Below are 5,081 nucleotides of genomic sequence, written 5' to 3' on the forward strand. Positions count from 1 at the left end.
AGTAAGACCATGCACCACAACATGGATCGCGGGGGCACTTGGACCTTGTACCGGGCCGGGGCCGCACCACAGGGGGGAACATGGGGGCACCCGTGATCTGATACATGGATCGCGGGTTCACCCGTGATAGTACCCCCACCCTTAGGGAGCCTCTTCTCTTCTTCTTCAGCCCGCTGTTCTTCTTTCTTCGCCTCCTCCAATTCTTCTTGGTGATGAGACACCTTAGGAGGAGAGCAGACACCGAGAAGACTAGACAATCCATGTGGCGCTTGGGCCTAGCATTGAACGAGGGCATCTTGTGGCCGGAGGCTGGAGTGGCAATTGGAACACCGGAGTGGCCTCAGGGGAGGCCGGGGAAGCACTGGCAAGAGGGGGAGGCTGGGGCACCACTGGAGCAGCACTGGCAAGCTGTGGAGGCTGCAGCGCCACTGGAACAGCACTGGCAAGCTGCAGAGTCTCTGGAGCTACTCTGGGAAGCTGAGGAGCCACAGGAGCAGCTCTGGGAAGCTGCAGAGCCACTGGAGCAGCTCTGGGAAGCTGCTGAGCCTCTCTAGCAGCTCTGGGAAGCTGCGGAGGTGCTGGAGCAGCTCTGGTGAGCTCTGGAGCCGTTGGAGTGGCTCTGGGAAGCTGCGGAGGTGCTGGAGCAGCACTGGCAAACTGCGGAGGTGCTGGAGCATCTCTGGGAAGCTTCGGAGGCGCTGGAGCAGCTCTGGAAGCTCCGGAGGCTTGGGCGACGCTGGAGCAGCTCTGGGAAGCTGCAGAGGCTGAGGCGCCACTGGAGCAGCTCTGGGAAGTTGTGGAGGCTGAGGCGCCGCTGGAGCAGCTCTGGGAAGCTGCAGAGTCACTAGAGCAGCTCTGGGAAGCTGTGGAGTCACTGGAGCAGCTCTGGGAAGCTGCGGAATCACGGGAGCAACACTGAGATGGTTTAAACCTGGACTGAATTTTTGCCAGAAACTTGGTAAGGGAGACCATGTCTGGGTCACCAGTCTCCCATAGAGTGGGTAGCCCAGGCCAGGGCCTCTCCAGAGAGCAAACAATATACGAATGCAACCTTAGAGCGTTTGGTGGGGAACTGGGAGGACATCAGTTCAAGGTGCTACAGACACTGGGAAAAGAATATCCTGCAAAATTTGGGATTGCCATCAAATTTGTCAGGCAAAAATTTTCGGGTCCAATCTCTGCTGGAAAACATAGCGGGGTGATTGAAGCAACGGGAGGAGTAGCAGGAGCCTGCTGCTGGGAGGCAATCATCCGAAGAGTGGCAGCGAGTTTGTCCCAGAATTCCTTTTGGGCAGCAATCTCTTGGGACTGCTGGGTGATAGTGCTGGGGAGGTCAACCAGTAGCAGGGACTTGGGACTGTCCATGGCTTTTGTAGGATACAAGACCTTGGCGGAGTCCATGGCCGGAACTTACTGTCACAGTCTATGGGAATAGTCCCTTGGGACTAAAGTCTGTGATCTCCCTGGACCACTGAGGGAGATAACAATGCCAGCCGCAACCCGGGGGCGGAGTCTAGGTGGACTCCTGGTCTTCACCAGAGCCCGCCGTAAAGCGGGATGGTCTTGATGCGGCAGGGAGCCACCAGGTCGCTCCACGGGTGCGACTAGGCCTGAGGTGGCAGCCAAGGTAGGGACACAGGGAAGGCAGGACCACGGGAAGGCAGGACCTTGGGAAGGCAGGACCTCGGGATGGCAGGACCTCGGGATGGCAGGACCTTGGATGGACGGCTGGCAGGACATCGGATGACCACTAGGATACCGGACTGCCACAGGATAATAGGACCGCCACAGGATAACCGGACCACCACAGGATAACAGGACCGCCACAGGATAACCGGACCACCACAGGATAACCAGACAACCACAGGAGTACAGGACTGCCACAGTATATCTGCTACAGGATAACCGGACCGCCACAGGATAACCGGACCACCACAGGATAACCGGACCGCCACAGGGGTACAGGACCGCCATAGGAGTACAGGACCACCAGAGGAGTACAGGACCACCAGAGGAGTATAGGACCGCCACAGGAATACAGGATCGCCACAGGAATACGGGAACACGGGAACACCACAGGAACACGTGAACACCAAAGGAACACGGGAATACCACAGGAACGCGGCAGTACCACAGGAACAAGGGAACACGGAGGCATCTGGAAACGTTCAGGAAACTCGGAGGCGTCTGGAATAACTCAGGGAGGTTTTCTCTTCAGCAGACAGAGGCGGGATGCCAGCGCCAATAAGGAGGGCACTGGCCCTTTAAATCTTGAAGAGCATCGGGAGCGCGCGGCCATACGAGACAGGCTTGCGGCCTGGCCGAAGACCACAGCCTGGCACCCGGAAAGGTAAGTACCGGACCGGGGAAGACCATGCATATCAGGGCACGAATCCATGTTGTGGATCGCACGGGCACCCGTGACCAGGCCGGGGCCGTGCCACAGGGGGGAACACGGGTGCACCCGCAATCCGATACATGGATCGCGGGATCACCCGTGACAATATTGGTTGGGTGTAAATGTGGGTGTCTGCTGTTAATGTAGAATATACCCGCTGTGTATGGAGAGTGCTGAGCCTCATTATATGCCTAACTGCAGCATGATGCACAGTTAAGTTGTGTTCAGGAATGTTGTAGACATGTTCTACGACCTGTAGAGACCTGTCATTGTATAGCAAAGAGTAGGTTCTGTACTCATCACCTAATGTCTGGGGAGGATCCTGTGTTATCTGCCTTCAGTTTAATAATAAAGGAATTTTCTTTCTTTTTTGATTATTTGCAGGAGAAATAAACATAAAGTAGTTTAATGCATGTATCATTTCAATTGTAAATTCATCAAACTGTAATATACTTTATGGGAGAAATAGCTAGATACAGTACATCAGTAGGAAGATACCTAGCTACATACCAATAGACATTTATTGTTCACTGTGTTTAAAGAATACAAAAGTAGGACAAGTACAAAAATGTAACTTTTATTGAATGTATTGAGTGTTGTACATCATTCATAGCAATCCTGTCCCCAATAGGGGGGTTGTAGGTTTCCTCATACCAGAGACACACTTAATCTGGGACAGGTTTTGAAGGCCTGTACACTGGTCGTTAAAATATTTGAGTATAGATAAGAAATTGGAGAACTTAGAGGAAATTATGACTGATGTCATACCTGAAACCAGAAGCATCATCTGATAATACTTCTCAGTTGGTAGGACCTGAGGATACCCTAGATCTTCCACTTTACAGATGCAACACTGGTAAGCATGACTTAAAGTGAGTTAATTCATTTAGTTATCACAGAAAATTTGTGGTTCACTCTAATCACTTTCACTACAAACTTTGTTATCACTTTTGGGTAACAGGTTAACAGTGCTCCATCTGTATGTCCTCATACACCTGTAAACGTGGCTATAAGGAGTTCAGTTCTTCCTTTTGTCCTCTCAGCTACCCAAACCAGTTCACTACACTGTGCTGATGAGATGCAAAAACATTGAAACAGCACTGTTCCAGGTAAGACATATTGGTTTGGCTACTGCTCCCCATTATATCACAAAGCTTCTTGAAAGTCATGCTTAATGTAAAGAGGGTTGTCTTTAAAGGTACGACTAAGGCAAAGTTTTACATATCCCATCCTTGAAAATGTATTTGTATATTTTACTTTGCATTGTGACTCATTTTATCCTCCCACTATGTTATACAACAAGAACATCGCTAGAGACAATTGTTTTCATGTGTATTTCGATAATAAGTGCATTATATATCCTGTTTTTAAAAATTAATGATAAAAACAGTCGGACATGACTTGAAGGCCCAGTAGGGGAAGGTACAAATATATGCAGGACACATGATGAAGGAACAGCCTGGTGGAGTACTCCCTTATATATTTTGTGAAGAAAACCACCAAAGGCAGAGAACAGCTGAGAGTCATGAGATTGACCTTTTAGCCTTTATCTTCCACCCCTTTCAGGTTTACCTGATATTGCACATCTGATGACCCCCTAAGTAATTGCATTTATATTTGAGTATTTTTCTATGCAGTTACTTGGTTATAAGCACATTTGCCAGTTCCATAAAAAATGTTCATTTTTATAGCAGTTTTCTTCATGGCCCTTATCACTTCCTGATTCCGCAGAGTATAGATGATGGGGTTGAGAAGGGGAGTCACCACAGATGGGATGAGAGAAACCTTTTTATTCACGTGCATGAGGCCCCCAGTCCTGGGTCGGACAAACATAAAGATAATGGGGCCTTAAAATAGTAATACAACAACAAGATGTGACGCAAAGGTTGAAAATGTTTTCCGTTTTCCATGAGCTGTTGGGATTGTCATTGTTGTTTGGATTATACACGTGTAAGACAAAATAACTAACAGAAAACAGCCTAAAATTATAAATAAGGTAAGACAGAAAAATAGTTTTTCAATACTCGATTTCTCCGAACAAGAGAGACTGAGTAAAGGACCGAGGTCACAATAGTAATGGTCAATCTGATTTCCATCACAAAATGAAAGACTTGAGATCTGAAGACATGGGACAAGAATTGCAGAAAAGCCACCAAGCCAGGATCCGGTTATAAGTACAGCGCAAATCTTGGGACTCATAATCATCAAGTAGCGTAGAGGATGACAGATGGCCACGTATCGGTCATAGGCCATCGCAGTCAGGAGGAAGATTTCTGTTGCTCCAAGTGAAAAGTGGAAGTAAAACTGCACCATGCAGCCACCTGGAGAAATAAACTTCTCTCTGGTTTTAAGAGACCAGAGGAATCTGGGAATAGTGACCGAGGTATACCAGATCTCTAGAAATGAGAGGCCCCCAATAAAAAAATACATGGGTTTATGAAGATGTCGGTCACTTTTTATAATGATAACAATGAACATATTGGCTGTTATGGTAACCACATAAATAAAAGATATAAAAACATAAAGGCAGAATTCTGTCTCCTCCGAGAGAGAAAACCCCAAAAGTAGAAATTCCGTTACAATTGTCTTATTTGTTAGCTTCATTGTACACAGTACTTTAGTACACAGTAATTTACGTTTTGTCCAGTCTCAAAGGGAGGTCACATGAAATGAGTAAATCTGA

The 5,081-nt window shown here is 48.1% G+C and overlaps 1 pseudogene; it reads right to left on the reverse strand.

Annotated features, from left to right (window-relative positions):
* Window positions 1-4,027: 4,027 nt before the first annotated feature.
* LOC140076438 (olfactory receptor 226-like) lies at window positions 4,028-4,876 on the reverse strand (annotated as a pseudogene).
* Between the last annotated feature and the right edge of the window lie 205 nt (window positions 4,877-5,081).

The sequence above is a fragment of the Engystomops pustulosus genome, chromosome 9, assembly GCF_040894005.1.
Source record: "Engystomops pustulosus chromosome 9, aEngPut4.maternal, whole genome shotgun sequence".
NCBI lineage: Eukaryota > Metazoa > Chordata > Amphibia > Anura > Leptodactylidae > Engystomops > Engystomops pustulosus.